This window comes from Macaca fascicularis, chromosome 8, assembly GCF_037993035.2.
Source record: "Macaca fascicularis isolate 582-1 chromosome 8, T2T-MFA8v1.1".
Classification (NCBI taxonomy): Eukaryota; Metazoa; Chordata; class Mammalia; order Primates; family Cercopithecidae; genus Macaca; species Macaca fascicularis.
In genome coordinates this window covers 131,324,589-131,341,511 of record NC_088382.1, presented here as the reverse complement: position 1 = coordinate 131,341,511, position 16,923 = coordinate 131,324,589, and the positions used below count along the sequence as shown (strand labels likewise).

The 16,923-nt window shown below is 37.2% G+C and overlaps 1 long non-coding RNA gene across 4 annotated transcripts in view; it reads left to right on the top strand.

Annotated features, from left to right (window-relative positions):
• Positions 1–1,496: 1,496 nt before the first annotated feature.
• Positions 1,497–16,923, top strand: part of LOC135964559 (uncharacterized) — a 28,641-nt gene continuing 13,214 nt past the window's right edge. For 2 of the 4 annotated variants that reach the window (XR_010577045.1, XR_010577046.1), the window contains exons 1-3: positions 1,497–1,548; positions 2,901–3,046; positions 15,272–15,391. This is a non-coding gene — a long non-coding RNA (uncharacterized lncRNA). The remainder of the gene's footprint in view (positions 1,549–2,900; positions 3,047–15,271; positions 15,392–16,923) is intronic. The other 2 variants (XR_012416882.1, XR_012416883.1) reach the window with 2 other exon arrangements.

Genomic DNA, 16,923 nt, shown 5'->3' with positions numbered 1-16,923 from the left:
ATTCGTGAATGTTTCTTTGCTCAAATAAACTGCTAAATTTAATCTGTCTAAAGTTTTTCTTTTAACAAAGTAATAACAAAATTAAACCAAAATAATTTTTAAATAATAGCAATAACAATGGGAATTAATGAAATGAAAACAAATGTGTAATAAAAAAAACCCAACAAAGCCTTTGACTAAAATGATTTATAAAACATATACTTAGCAAAAATAAATAAGACACAAAGACAACACAAAATACCAACATCAGAAATGAAAAAAGCAACATCATTATTTGTAACAAAGGACTACTATTAACAATTTTAGCCAATGAATTTGATAATTTGGATTAAATTGGCAAATCCCTTAAAAACACAACTTTCTGAAACTGATACTATGTATATTTAAATGTAAATTACATTAAATATACATTTATGTTGTATATATTAATATACAATTACTAATTGTATTATATATTTATTAATAATTAATACAAGGCAATCAATATAGTAATTATTATCTTGCAATGTATATTAAAATTTTTTGATTCTGTCATTGAAAACCTTCCTAAAACAAATGAAGATGAAAATATTTGTACTAGTTAATTCTTCCAAAAAATTAAGAATAATACAAATTTTACACAAAATCTTCCAGAGAAAGAAAACAGAGGAAATACTTTCTAGCAATTTTTATAAAGCCAGGATAATCTTTATATTAAAGTACAACAAGAAACTGAAATTTCAGACTAACCCCTCTCATTAATATGTTATAAAAATCCTAAATCAAACTCAGTGATATGTAAAATATATAATATTTTCATCCAAATATCCTCAATAGTAGAACGAATCAATTGAGGTGTATTAACACATTACAAATACTCTCTATGTGTGAGAGTGAATGAACTACAACTACACTCAAGTAACAAAAGGCAGAATAAAGAAAATCAATCCCAAAAGGATTTACACTGAATTGTCCATTTATGTAATGTTTACGAGCAAAACTAATCTACACTAACAGTATTAGAGGTCAGGATATGAATTACCCTGAGAGAAGATAGTGACTAAATGGGGGTGTGGGCATGTCTTCTGGGTTATGGGTGATATTGTTTCTTGATCTCAGAATCGTTTGCAGGAGTATATTCATGCTGTAAACATTTATCACGCTCTAGACTTTTGATGTGTGAATATTTCTGTACATGTCATACTTCAATAAAAAGTTTGATTTTCCAATTCTTTTTACCCAGCTTCTCTGTTGCCAGAAAACTCTTAATATATCTGTGAAATACGTTTTGATTTCTTTTTAGGTTCATACTTGAAGTTTCCTTGCTCAAATTCAGCATTAAAAATACTTAAGAGATTCTCTGCACCACATTGATGTAGGTATGAGTTTGGCTCTGCGATTCTATTGAGCCACTTTAAAATTGTTCCCCAAGGTCTCTTCTCTTATCTCTTTCCAACTCCCTCAGAAAACCGTTAGTGACGCTGGAATCCAGGCAATTGCACAACCCTTTTAATGTCAGTCTTGGAATGAAGACTTTATGCATCACTAGCTGTGTGCATGTATAGTGAAGTAAAATTAATATCCTCTGCGTTGTTTAGTCTATATTTCATTGGCTGGCTGCCTAGAATGACTAAGGAAACTGCCTGTAAAGTTACCCCTTCCCCTCAAAAGAAAAAAGGCAAACTTTGGAATTACTTTTACAAAAGGGAAAATTAATAAATGACTTTAAAAAATAAACTAAAAGGAGAAAAGGGAGTCCTCGTGCTCGTCGATTCCTTTTTTCTCAAAAGGAAAAGTACTTCATTCGGGCATAGTTGTAGTCAAGCCAAATTGTCACCATGCTCTGGTGATTTACAAATTGAGGGATGATATTCACAGACAGTGCTTGTCTCACTTCAAATCTTAATGCAAAGTTAATTGTATACCCTGGGTTATGTTCTACAGCATTTCAAGTGATATTGATGACACTAATAATATTATGTAAGGCAATTCTCTGAAAATTCATGAATATACCTTTTAATTAAGCTGACTTTTGGAAGGGCTATGGTCCTATTATATACTGTAAAATAGTTCCGTGTAAATTAAGCTCTCTCTCTGTGTGTGTGTGTGTGCAGCTACTGTGTACATACTCAATTACTAAATGTCAGGGAAAAGATTAAAATGTATTTTCCTCATAAACTGTTTTCAGTCATTGCAGTGCCTGAGGAGCAATGATTCCCTTTTCTGCTGACCTCCCATATAGTTTCCAGAGACCTAAATTTTCTTCTTTGGGGAGGTTACATTTTGTATCTTGTGTACACTACAAGCTTTAAAGAGAAAAGAAGCCTCCTTGATGTTTGGAAGAACGCTATACATGTTTTATTGTTTTGTATCCTCTGATTATTGGCAGCAGTTTTGTTTGAGGTTTCTACTGTCCTCCTTTATCCGTCAGATGCTTAGGGACACATTTAACTGATGCAGCAAGCTTCAAACCTTAGCATGAGCTGTTTCAAAGACAGGTGCAGTTTAGGAAGTATAGAGCTTAAAGGAAGAAGGTACATTATTGGAATTAGAAGTGCAACAAGGAAATACATGCTTGTTGTTTCACATTGAATGACATTTAGGTCTGTAATCTTCAGTGCTGGAATGAGATATTTTGTTCAGACTGAACCTAAACATGTCAGACATTAAATATACTTTGCCTGCTCACTGAGACTAGCTCTACATGTAGTCTCCAGGAATCCATAACAAGCTGTTGCCTTTCTCTCCTGAGGTAGCCCTCCTGACTTTCCCGGCTGACTTCCCATGCTCATCTGATGGTTTACTCAACATGTTCCCAATACTGGAAACACTTTGTTCCCTGCTGGTTTTTCCCCTTCTGGCTCTCCAGATGGTTTTTGATCTTATGTCTCGAAGGATCTCTCTTTTTCTTCTCTCTCCAGTGACCAATATACAACTCAAGGGCAGATTGTTTTGTCCTTCCCTCCATTTAGAAACTCTTCACCGGCCTGCTGCCACCTCAGTTTCTTGCAGTCAAGTCCTGCTTTGTGGGCTTTCAAGACGTACTGAGCGGCAATAGTGTAACAACGTGAGTTCCGATGCCAGTTACCTGCATTCAAATCCTGGTCCCTCCACTTACTAAAATGGCAACTTCAGACAAGTTCCTTAACATCTATTTGCCTAAAGTTTTTCATCTGCAAAATGAAGCTAATAATATCATACATCTGGAATTTTTGAATGGATTCAATGAAACAATACATGCAAAAGACTTAGGATGATGTTGCGTATATAGCAAGAAGTCAGTGAATATTGCCCTTGGTCAATAATCCAGGAGCACCTAAGCTTATACTATTTTGAACTCTGTCAGTATAATAAAATCTAGTTGTAATATAGAGCATATGTTTATCCAAGAACAGTACAAATAACTTCAGGAATATTAAAGACTAATCATATAGAAAGTACATTTGGCAGGAACCATAATGACCAAAGTTTAAGAGTAGGAGGAGAGGGTGGCAAGAGAAATGGTTACTGACTGCTTTCTATCCTCTCCAATATCATCATTCTAGCAGGAGATGGTGGCTCATGCCTGTAATCCCAGCACTTCGGGAGGCCGAGGTGGGAGGATCACTTGAGCTCAGGACTTGGAGACCAGCCTGGGCAATGTAGTGAGATCTCATCCCTAGTAAAAATAAAAAAAATTAGCTTGGTATGGTGGCACACACCTGCAGTCCAAGCCACTCACAGCCTAAGGTGGGAGGATTGCCTGAGCCTTTGAGGTCCAGGCTGCAGTGTGCCATGACTGGGTCACTGCACTCCAGCCTGGGCAAAAGAGTAAGACCTGACTACTCTTTGACACAGTTATCATATATTATATATATATTTATATATATATATATGAAATAAATGTTATTAGATTATTCTGAGAATGATCTCTAATAACTCAAAAGAAATACTCATGGCCTACATACCCCGATTCTTTTCTTAAAATATACTATAAATATTTTTAAATTTTATTGTGTCATGTCTTGTGTGAGGGACTTAAGGGATTCAGAGTCTAGTAGCAGAGACACATGCCCTACTTTCTTACCCAATTTAATTCCAAATATAGTGTGATATAGACTTATAAAAAGGAATGGAGGCCAGGCGTGGTGGCTCATGCCTGTAATCCCAGCACTTTGGGAGGCCGGGGCAGGCAGATCCCTTGAGATCAGGAGCTCAAGACCAGCCTGACCAACATGGTGAAACCCCATTTCTACTAAAAATACAAAAAATTAGCTGGGCATGGTGGCAGTTTCCTGTAGTCCCAGCTATTTGGGAGGCTGAGGCAGTATAATTTCCTGAACCTGGGAGGTGGAGGTTGTAATGAGTTGAGATCGCACCACTGTACTCCAGCCTGGGCCACAGAGCAAAACTCCATCTCAAAACAAAACAAAACAAAACAAAACAAAAAGGTATGGAGCAATTGGGAGTTAGGGAAGAATTTTTTATTCATACAAATTTATGAGGTACATGTGCAATTTTGCTACATGCATAGATTTTTTTTTCTTTTTTTTTTTTGAGACAGAGTCTTTCTCTGTCACCAGGCTGGAGTGCAGTGGTGTGATCTCGGCTCACTGCAACCTCCGCCTCCTGGTTCAAGCGATTCTCCTACCTCAGCCTCCCGAGCAGCTGGGATTACAGGTGCACACCACCACGCCCAGCTAATTTTTGTAATTTTAGTAGAGACGGGGTTTCACCATGTTGGCCAGGATGGTCTCCATCTCTTGACCTTGTGATCACCTGCCTTAGCCACCCAAAGTGCTGGGATTACAGGTGTGAGCCATGGCGCCTGACCATGTGTACATTTTCATGGCAGTCAAGGCTTTTAGGGAATCCATCACCAAGTAATGTACATAGTACTCACTAATTTCTCATCATCCTCCCTCCTTCTGCCCCCTCACCCTTTAAAGTCTCCATTGTCTGTCATTCAATTCTCTGCACAAATGTGAACATATTTTATCACTCACTTATGAGTGAGAACATGCAATATTTGTCTTTCTGTGTCTGGCTTGTTTCATTTAATAACCTCAATTTCCATCCATGTTGTTGAAAAAGACAAGATTTTATTCTTTTTTATGACCAAATAATATTCCATGGATATGCCACATTTTATACAACCATTCATCTGTTGATGAACACTTAGGTTGATTCCATATCGTTGCTATTGTGAAGAGCGTTGTGATAAACATGTGAGTGTAGGTATTATTTTGATGCATTGATTTCTTTTCCTTTGGGTAGATACCCAGTAGTGGGATTACTAGAATGAATAGTACTTCTATTTTTAGTTCTTTGAGGAATCTCCATATGGTTTTTCAGGGGAGCTGTACTAATTTACACGTCCACCAACAGTGTATAAGGGTTTTCTTTTCTCTACATTTTCATCAACATCTGTTATTTTTTGTCTTTGTGGTAACAGACATTTTGATGGGGGTAAGATGATATTCCATTGTGGTTTTGACTTACATTTCTCTGATGATTAGGGATGCTGAGCATTTTTCATATGCCTGTTGGCCATTTGCAGGTCTTCTTTTGGAAAAAGTCTATTCATGTCCTTTGCCCTCTTTTTAATGGGATTATCATGATTTGCTGTTGCTGTTGTTGAATTAAGTTCTTTTATATTCTGATATTAGTTCCCTGTTAGACGAATAGTTTGCAAATATTTTCTCCTATTCAGCAAGTTGTCTCCTTACTCTGTTAATTATTTCTTTTGTGGTGCAGAAGCTTTTTGGTTAATGTAGTCCCATTTGACTATTTTTTTTTTTCTGTTGCCTATGCATTTGAGGTCTTAGTCATCAATGCTTTGCCTAGCCCATTGTCTACAAGGCTTTTCCCTAGGTTTTCTTCTCATATATATAGTTTCGGGTTTTACATTTAAGTCTTTAATTCATCTTGAGTTGATTTTTGCATATAGTGAGAGATAGAGGTCTAGTTTCATTCATCTGCATATAGCTATTCAAATTTCCCAGCATAATTTATTGAAGTAGGTTTCCTTTCCCCAATATGTTATTATCAGCTTTGTCGAAGATCAGTTGGCTATAAACATGTGGCTTGATTTCTGAGTTTTCTATTGTGTTCCATTGGTCTATATGTCTATGTTTATAACAGGACCATGCCTTTTTGGTTACTTTAGCCTTTTAATTTAAAGTCAAGTAATGTGAGGCCTCTAGTTATGTTCTTTTTGTTCAGGATTGCTGTGGCTGATCAAGCTCTTTTTTGGTTCCATATGAATTTCAGAATTTTTTTTCTAATTCTTTGAAAAATGACATTGGTATTTTGATAGGGATTGCATTTAATCTGTAGGGCAGTATGGTTATTTCTTTACTTTTGGAGACCAAGTCTCACTCTGTCACCCAGGCTGGAATGCAGTGATGTGATCTTGGCTCACTGCAACCTCTGCCTCCCAGGTTCAAGCAATTCTCCTGCCTCAGCCTCCCGAGTAGCTGGGATTACAGGAGCCTGCCACCAGGCCCGGCTAATTTTTGTATTTTTAGTGGATAGGGGGTTTCACCATGTTGACCAGGTTGGTCTTAAACTCCTGACCTCAGGTGATCTGCCGGCCTCAGCCTCCCAAAGTGCTGGGATTACAGGTGTGAGCCACCGTGCCTGGCCTGGTATGGTCATTTTAACGTTATTTCCAATCCATGAGCAAAGGATGTCTTTCCATTTTTTGTGTGTGTCATATATAATCTCTTTAATCATTTTTATAGGTTTTTTGTGTTTTTTTTTTGTAGAGATCTATCACTTTCATGGTTGTTTATTCCTAGGTATTTTTTGTAAATATAAATGTGATTGCCTTCTTGATTTCTTTCTAGCTAGGTTGTTAGGTTGTTACTGGTGTATATACATACTACTGATTTTTGTACATTGATTTTGTATTCTGCAATTTTACTGAATTCATTTTGCAAACCAAAGAGTTATTTGGTGAAGACTTTATGTTTTTCTAGATATAAGATCATATCAACAAAGAGGAATAATTTGACTTCCCTTTTACAATTTGGATGCCATGTATTTCTTTCTCTTACGTGATTGCTCTGGCTAGGACTTTTAGTACTATGATGAATAGGAGTGGTGAAAATGACCACCTTTGTCTTTTTTTCAGTCCATAGAGAAAATGCATTCAACTTTTCCCCATTCAGTATGATGTTAGTGGTGGGGTTGTTTTACACTACCTTTATTATTTTGACATATGTTTCTTCTATGCCTAGTTTGCTAAGGGTTTTTATCATGAGGAGATGTTGAATTTTATCAAATTCTTTTTCTGAGTCTATTGATATGATCATATGATTATCCTTGATTCTGTTTATGTGAAGTATCACATTTATTGACCTATATGTGTTAAACCAGCCTTGCTTCCCTGGTATAAAACCTCATTGACCATATTATATGTTTTTTTGATGTGCTGTTGAGGGGATTGCTATTTTGTTGAGGATTTTTACATCTATGGTCATCAGAGATAAAAATAGTTTCTTTACTTCTTGTGTTCCTGTCTGGGTTAGGTATCAGAGTGATACTGGCATCATAGCATATGAGTTAGGAAAAATTCCCTCCTCCTGGACATTCTGGAACAGTTTTAGGAGGACTGGTATTACTTTTTCTTTGCACATTTGGTAGAATTTGACTGTAAATCCATCTGGTCCTGAGATTTTCTTTGTTGAGAGGTTTATTATTACTGATTAAATCTCTCTACTCATTATTGATCTGTACAGGTTTTCTATTTCTTCCTGATTCAATCTTGGGAGGCAGTATGCTTCTAAGAATTTATCCTCTAGGTTTTCTAGTTTATGAGCATAGAGTTGTTCACAAAATCTTGTGTTTCTGTGGTAGGAGTTGTAACATCTCCTTTTTCATTTCTGATTTTGTTTACTTTGATCTGCTCTCCTCTTTACTTGGTTAGTTTAGCTAGCAGTTTATCTATTTTGCTTATTTTTTGAAGAACCAACTTTTCTTTTTGTTGATCTCTTATACTGTTTTTGTTGCTGTTGCCACTATCTAGTTCTGCTCTGATCATTATTTCACTTCTGCTAATTTTGGGTTTGGTTTGTTCCTTGAGGTGCATTGTTAGATGGTTCGTTTTTAATTTTTATTTATTTATTTAGAGACAGAGTCTCGCTCTCTCAGGCTGGAGTGCAGTGGCGCGATCTCTGCTCACTGCAAGCTCCGTAGCCTCCCGGGTTCATGCCATTCTCCTGCCTCAGCCTCCCAAGAAGCTGGGACTACAGGAGCCCACCACCATGCCTGGCTAATTTTTTTGTATTTGTAGTAGAGACGGGGTTTCACTGTGTTCGCCAGGATGGTCTCGATCTCCTGACCTTGTGATCCGCCCACCTCGGCCTCCCAAAGTGCTGGGATTACAGGCGTGAGCCACTGCGCCCAGCCTTTAAGTTCTGGGATACATGTGCAGAATGTGCTGGTTTGTTACATAGGTATATAGATGGTTAGTTTTTAATCTTTCTACATTTTTGAGGTAGGCATTTAATGTTATAAACTTCCTTCTTAGCACTGTTTTTGCTGTATCCCAGAACTTTTGGTTTGTTGTGTTTCCATTTCTGTTTCCAATTAAAAAAAATTTTTTTTCATGTAAATTTCTTTGTTGGCCCAATAGTCATCCAGGAGTATGTTTACTTTCCATGTATTTCTGTAGTTTCCAATGTTCCTCTGGGTATTGATTCTTAGAGTTTTCATGTTGTGATCTGAGAAGATACTTGATATGGTTTTGATTTTTTACATTTGTTGAGACTTATTTTGTGGCTTAAGACATGGTCTTAGAAAATGTTCCATGTGCTGATGAAAATAACATATATTATGCAGTTTTTGGGTAGGATGGTCTATGTTTGATCTATTTTGTCTAAAGTCCAGTTTTAAACCAATGTTTCTTTGCCAATTTTCTGTCTAGATGAACTGTCTCATGCTATAAATGGGGTGTTGAAATACAATTTTGTATTGATATCTCTCTTCAGTTCTAGTAATATTTGCTTTATGAATCTGTGTGCTTCAGTGTTGGATGCCTATTTAGAATTATAGCCTTTAGCAGAATTGATCTTTTTATCACTATATAACGACCCTCTTTGTCTTTTTTTTTTTTTTAACCTAAAGTCTGTTTTATCTGATATAAGCTTGTCCTGCTTACTTTTGGTCTCCATTTGCATGAAATATACTTTTTCACCCCTTTACTTTCAGTCTAAAAGGGTCTCTACAGGTAAGATGTGTTTTGTAAGCAGCATACAGTTGAATCATTTTTTATTTTGTTCAGCCAATTTATGTTTTCAGTGGAGCATTTGATCCATTTATGTTCAAGGCTATTATTACTATGTGAGGTTTTGTTCCTTTCATACTGTTAATCATTTTCTATTTGTCTTATAAATTATTTCTTTTTCTTACAGTTTGTAATTGTGGTTTCATATTCTATAGTGGTGCCATTTGATTCCTTTCTTTTCCTTTGTGTGATTGTTTTACCAGTGAGTTTTATACTTTCATGTGTTTACATGATGGTAAATGTCCTTTTGATTCCAAGCTTAGGACTACCTTGAGCATTTTTTTAGAGATGCACTAGTGGTAACTAATTTCCTCAGCATTTGCTTATTTGGGACTTTATTTCTCCTTCACTTATGAAGGTTAGCCTCACTGGATATCATATTCCTTACTGCCAGTATTTTCTTTCAGTATGTTTAATATATCATCCCATTCTCTTCTGGCCTATAAGGTTTCTGCTGAGAAGGATGGAGTTTCCTTTGTAGATACTAGCTGCTTTTCTTTTGCTGTTTTTAGAATTAACTCTTTCATTTTAACTTTAGACAGTCTAATTTTAAAGTGCTGTGGCAAAGTCCTTTCTGCACAGTACCTGGATATCTAAATCTCTTTCTAGACTTGGTAAGGTTTTATCTATCATTTATTAAATTGCTTTTCTACACTTTTTATCTTTCTTCAGGTTAGGACACTGATACTTCATAAATTCAGTCATTCTATGCTGTTTCAGATGCCTCAAAGTCTCTGTTCATTCTTTTTATTCATTTTTCTTTATTGTCATGTAACTAGGTTATTTCAAAAAACCTGTCTTCAACTTCTAAAATTATTTCTTCCACTTGATCTAGTCTATTGTGGAAGCTTTTTAATGTATTTTGTATTTCCATCAATGCATTATTTAGTTCCAGAGTTTCTGTTGTTTTCTAGATCTCATTGGTAAGTCTCATTCATATCCTGAATTGTTTTCTGAATTCTTTGGTTTTAAGATTTCTCTTGTGTCTCACTGAGCTTCTTTTAAATCAATATTTTGAATTCTTCATCTGGGATTTCAAGAATTTTCTTTTGGTTAAGATCTATTGCTAGAGAATTACTGTTACTTTGGGGGTGTTATATTTCCTTGCTTTTCATGTTTCCTGTGTCTTTACATTGATATTTGTGCATCTGGTGTAATAGTCACTTCTTCCTATTTTAACATTTATTTTTGTTGGGGGAGGCTTTTTCTTAAGGGTGCATTCATGGTATTGACTGGGTAGTGCTCTTTGGCTTTACTTCTTTGAGTGTGCGGTGGTGAAGTCTGATTTCTTTGGCTATAAACAGTATTAGTGGATGTATGATTTCCTCAGTGCATTAGGAACAGTTATTAGTGGAGGTTATAGTGAAGTTGTGCTGGGGCCTGGAGTGCCAGATTGGCACATCTTTAGACCTCACTGTTAGTGGTGGGCTACACATGCCTATCATTGTGCCCCAGGGTGGTGTATGCTGACATCTGGGTTGGCAATTTCAGGCACGTTGATTCTTGGGTCTCTGGGTGGCTTTCTCAGATGCCAATTGTGGTAGTGGTGGAATATGAGGATGAGTGAGCTCTCTAGTCCCTGGGCAGCCTATATGGTCTAGGTGATGGCAGTAGCAGTGGTAAGATGTTCTTCTGGTTCCAAGCATTGTGTGCTTGTGTTGACAGTGGTTGGACTAGGCAACTACTGGAGGTGTGGGCCAATTTCCACGCCAGCAGGTGGCGCTCGCAGGTAGGAGCCAACTGTGGTGGTAGCTGCAAGGTGTTTAGGCCCAATCTCAGTCTTCTGGAAGAAGTGCTTCGCTGTCCCAGGTGGCAGATTCACTTGTGGAATGCTCAGGACCCTGGATTTTGTGCTTTGTCTCCAAGTGGGAGCAAAGCCAGATGGAGCCAGACTGGGCAGGCTGGTGCTCAGACCTCCCAATGGTGATTGCCTGCACCAGCGGTAACAGACAAGGGAAGGACAGTCATCAGGTACTTGGCAGAAAGCTCAGGTGCGGCTGACAGTTGCTACACTGAGGTCCTGGCAAGGGGAAGATGGGGCCATCCCCAGTGGCCACAGTCTAGAGCAGTATGTGGGATATGTGAATCTCTCTCATGTCCTGGTCCTGATGGGGCTTGCTCCTCAGTCCTGGCTGTTGCAACAGACCTGGATTACCCATCAGACCCCCCAGTCCATTCCTAGATTGCAACTCAGCCTTCAGCCATAGGAGCCCCTGCCCAGCTCAAGACCAAGCTTCCATGGCAACTGGATCCTGCTCAAGTCTCAGCGGTGGGACCCACTTCCCAGCATCTGGTGGCTGCTGCCCACACCACAGTTCTGGCTGCAGAAGTTCACTCTGCCCTAGTGCCCAGTTCTGTAAGCAGTAGACCAAGTTTCCCTAATGCCTAGGACCAGTACTATTAGATCACAGGACAGCGCACAGTCTGTTAAAAAGTTACAACAGAAAATGGTGTCTTGCTACAGCTGCTTAGGTTTCATAAAGGGAGTGAGACCTAAGGTATGTTTCCTCCCTGGGGCGGTTCCTTCTCATAGTCTCCCAGCAGCTCCCTAAATTATATTTAGGATTAGGGAGAGCCAAGATGCTCTCCCACAGCCTGGATTGCACAATCCTCCAGTGGGAATGTGGACCACTGAAAGACTCTCACTCACCCTTTCTCCAGATTGGAGAGTCACTCCCAACTCCTCATTGTTTTTGGCGAAGCAGGCTGCCTGTTATCCATCCTCATTTTTGGGTGTTTCCTGTTGCATTTCTGTTGCATTTCTTTGTCCCTCTTGGATAATGTATTGAAAGTGTGGTTGTCTACACCCTATTTTGACTCTTCTAAGTGGATGAGATGTGCTTGAAATGCCTCTAGTCAGCCATCTTGATCTCTATTCCTTACAACACTCATTCGCCATTCATCATCAGACTATAATTTTTAATAATCAGTAGGATCTGTCTCTCCCCTTTACTCTTAGTATTACCATCATTATTCTGGTCACAGAGATTGCGTTAAGGAGGAGAAAGTTCCAAGCCATGCTAATGAGTTTAAATTCTAAAAATTTCTAAATAACTTTTGGAATAGAGGCAGCCAGTTGTCCATTGTGATAGGGAAATGCCTCTCACCATTTTGCTCCATATCTCAGGACAAGGGAGATACTGCCTTCAAAAGAAGTCAACTGAGTCAAGTCAAAATAGGAAGGGAGAAACAGAATCCTAATAATATCATTCGAGTCTCTCAATCTAGCCATCATGAAGAAAATCCTAGGTGAAATTTGCCAGTATATAAACCAGAAATTTTTCTTTTCTTACATAGTTTTGAATTGGGTTTTCTGTCTTGAAGAGGGCTGCCTAACACAGAGGCCTACTGATAAAAACAAAACAAAACAAAAACCTTTCCTTGCTTGATCTCTAAGCCTAGTTATTCTCTCTCTCTCTCTCTCTCTCCCCCTCCCACCCTCCTCTGTGTCTTTCTCTCTCCCTGAAGTTTGTAGGATTCCTGCAGTAGCAAACCTACTTTCCTGTTCTGTGACTTGGCTGATTTTTTCTCAGTTACTTTCCTTTGCTAATATATAACTACTCCATCTTCACTTGCCTATCTGCAGGTCTAGGGTATGAAACCATTGCTCACAAAAAGCACTGATGGATGATGCAGGAAGTGAGGATTTGACAGGAAGTCTCTGCTCTAAATCAGATATGTACTTCTTATTAGTGCATTAATCACTTTGAGCATCTTATTGCTCACTTATCAAGTATAATCACCTAGTTCGTTTCTCTTCTCTGTGCTATCACCTGCCTATTCATAGAAGTTTGAGTAGGGTGTGTGAAGTAGTAAGATTCAGACAATAGGGATTATAGTGGCATATAATCCCATACTAAGTTGTAGTAGGTTAATGTTTTCTAACGACACCTGGTATACAGATAAGTCAAAGTGGCCATAATATGTTCCCAATCCTAAAACAAAGTGAAAACAAAACAAAACAAACAAAAATAGCAACTCGATCACAAGAATTAGAATGTAATGCTCTGAAGAAATAAGTTTTGAAAAATGAGTAAGGAAGGGTCTCTCAGAACAAGGAGATCCAAATAGATTTTGTTGCATTTTTTCTACATCACAGTAGCTGCTTTAATTCTTACTTTAAACTAGGTAATCTAGAACAAGTCTCTGAGCATCAGTTCAACATATCTCCTAACATGCTTCTATAGAGTTAGCACAGAACATTGCACTTAGAAGGCTATAAATTGATACATTTAATTAGTATATACTTTCATGACTGAACATATGAATGGATGCTTATGATTATTATCTCCTGCAAAGTTATATAGTCTTTCTCATTTTGTTTTCAATGATTCACAATGTCTTCTTTTTTTCCAAGTTTTCCCAATCACAACTATCCAACCCGCCAAGAGAATACCTGACCCAGTCTTCTGATTTAATTTCTTTTTATGATACAGATATTTATCCAGAGATTTTCTGGTCAAAAGTCACAACTTTATCATAAAGCTGGTATGTATGTATCTGTCCATTCTCTATCTGTAGTTCATTTTATAAAGATTATGTATACATATAAGTGATAAAATATGGCATATAGTTTACTCTGATTTCACTGTTGCATATCAAGAAGTACATGGCACTCTGGAGCTGGGCGCAGTGGCTCACGTCTGTAATCCCAGCACTTTGGGAGGCCGAGGCAGGCAGATCATAGGTCAGGAGATCAAGACCATCCTGGCTAACATGGTGAAACCCCATCTCTACTAAAAATACAAAAAATTAGCTGGGCGTGGTGGCGGGTGCCTGTAGTCCCAGCCACTCAGGAGGCTGAGGTAGGAGAATGGCGTGAACCTGGGAGGCGGAGTTTGCAGTGAGCCAAGATCGCGCCACTGCTCTCCAGTCTGGGTGACGGTGCAAGACTCCATCTCAAAAATAAATAAATGAAAAGAAGTACATGGCACTCTGACATTACATACAAACAACAACAACAACAACGATTCTTGGTCCCCTCTATCACTAGACATACAAAAGGTATATGAGAAGTGATTTGCTAAATTTTGGCCAAAATTAGCTTTAACAAAATATGCCATAATACCAAATAGGATATCATCTATCATTTTCTACATGACTCAAATATTCTACTTCCTTTTTCACTTAGAAAATTAAAAAATTAATAATTTCTGTCTTCTCTTATATTTGTATGTCCTTCTCTTCTGTCGTCCAGCCCTAATTTGCTAAAGTGTACAAAATATACCTTACCTCTACGTCCAAAATATGCTTACTATAAAAATAACAGCCAAGAGTCAAGATACTTTTAGTGCCTACTTAATTCAGTGTCTATATTTTAAAGAGATTGGAATGGATTTTTAGAAAACAAAAACAAAACAAGTTGTTTAATATGCTCAAATTGGTCTTTGTCCCACTTTATTGTGTAATATAATCTCGATCCTAATCTATTGTATCATCAAATGTACAACACTGAACAAGTCAGTTTTTTTCTGAGACTCTCAATTTCCTCATCTAATAAATGAAGAATTTCTAAATGTCCTACTAGCCGTATCTATGACCCTGAAATTTAGAAAAAAAAGTAAAAAATGGTAATTTAACTAAGAAAAAAGAAGCTATATCATTTGACCCTACTTAATTCCACTAATTTGAGAAATCAATCTAGCCTGAAGTAATAATCCAAATGAAAGCAAGAACTTACATGCACACAGATGTTTACCATATTGTTCTTTATAAAACCCCAAAAGAAGGAGGAAGTAAATATTTGAGGACAGGAGAATGGTTAATCAAATTAGGTGGCATCCTCAACAGGATATTTAACAGCTGTAAATGATATTTAAGAAACAACATAAATTTTCTTATATTAATTGAGAAAAGCAGACTTTCATATTGTGTGTATTCTATGGTTTCATTGATGTGAAAATGTATACACATGTGGAAAATGGCTTGAAGGAATCATAGAGTTTATTCTATTTTATTAGGATGAGAAATATTTTTTAATAGTCCAGATCTTCTGTGATATTATTTTCATACAAAAATTAGTTCCCAGTTCTTTCTTCAAGGGGGATACTGTTTCCCTTTCTGAGAAGATAATTCGTGACCCTACAAGACTTGAGAGGAGTGACCTGAGTTTAGGAGATAGTAGAACCCACCTAGATCATGGTGAGTAGTCTTGAGAAATCTAAATACGCAAATTAACTTGGTAACGGGTTTTGAATCTCTCTAGCCGATATTAGAAATGGAAAGAAGATATAATCCAAGCTCACAAGTTTACAATTTGGAAGGGGACACAGTTACACAATTAGCAAATCACATTATGGGTCATAAAATAAGAACTAAATTAGAGATGCATACATCACGCTGTAAGAGCATAGAAATTTAAGAAATGGTAGAGAGATTCTTTACAGAGGAGGGAGAATATGAAGGAATTATAGATAATACTGAAAAAAATTGGAGTGAAGCATGGGAAGGGCTTTATAGACAGAAGGAGTAGCACAAACAAAGAAAAGGAAACTGAAACTGTCTTTGTAGTATAAAACAATCAGTGGTCCTGTGACTGCTCTAAGGAACAAAAAGGGAGAGGCTAACTGTTAGCTAGAGAAGAGTTTATTTGTGATAAACCTTGTAATGTCATGTTAATTTAAAGTTTAGGCCATGAGTAGCCATATACAATTTTTTTTTTTTTTTTTTTTTTTGAGACGAAGTCTCGCTCTGTCGCCCAGGCTGGAGTGCAGTGGCCGGATCTCAGCTCACTGCAAGCTCCGCCTCCCAGGTTTACGCCATTCTCCTGCCTGTAGCTGGGACTACAGGCGCCCACCACTTCGCTCGGCTAGTTTTTTGTATTTTTTAGTAGAGAGAGGGTTTCACCGTGTTAGCCAGGATGGTCTCCATCTCCTGACCTCGTGATCCGCCCGTCTCGGCCTCCCAAAGTGCTGGGATTACAGGCTTGAGCCACCGCGCCCGGCCCCATATACAATTTTGAAAACCATGGAGAGATTCCAGGAATTCAGGGTTGTTTAATATTTGAAAAGCAATCAATGCAAAACCTTAATTATACAATACAGAATAAAAACCACATGATCATGTCAATAGACATAGAAAAGACATTTAACAGAATCTAACATCCTTTCATGATTTTAAAAAAACATTCAGAAAACTAGAAATAGAAGAAAAAAATTTTAAATCTCATGAAGGACATGCAGGTTAATATTACATTTAATCAGGAACAAGACATTGAAATTTGCCCCAGCTACTTCTATTCAACATTGTTTGGTGGGTCTACCTGTAGAAATTAGGTAAGTAAAAGCAATATACAGCATCCCAAATGAAAAGAAAGAAAACTATCTCTATTTGAATATGACTTGATCTTGTACATAGAATATTCTAAAGAATCCACTAAAAATTATTCAAACTAATGAACTAATAATCAGAAGGGTTGTATTATATAAAAATCAATATATAATAATTACCTGTATTTCTCTGGGCTACCAATGAATAAAAAATGAAATTAAAGAAAAAATTCTTTCATAATAGCATAAAAAATAATTAGGAAAAGACCTTAACAAAGTAGTGTAAGACTTGTATACTTAAAGCAACAAAACATTGTGTTGCAAGAAATTAAACTTTTTTTTTTTTTTTTTTTTTTTTTTTTTTTTTTTTTTTTGAGACGGAGTCTCGCTGTGTCACCCAGGCTG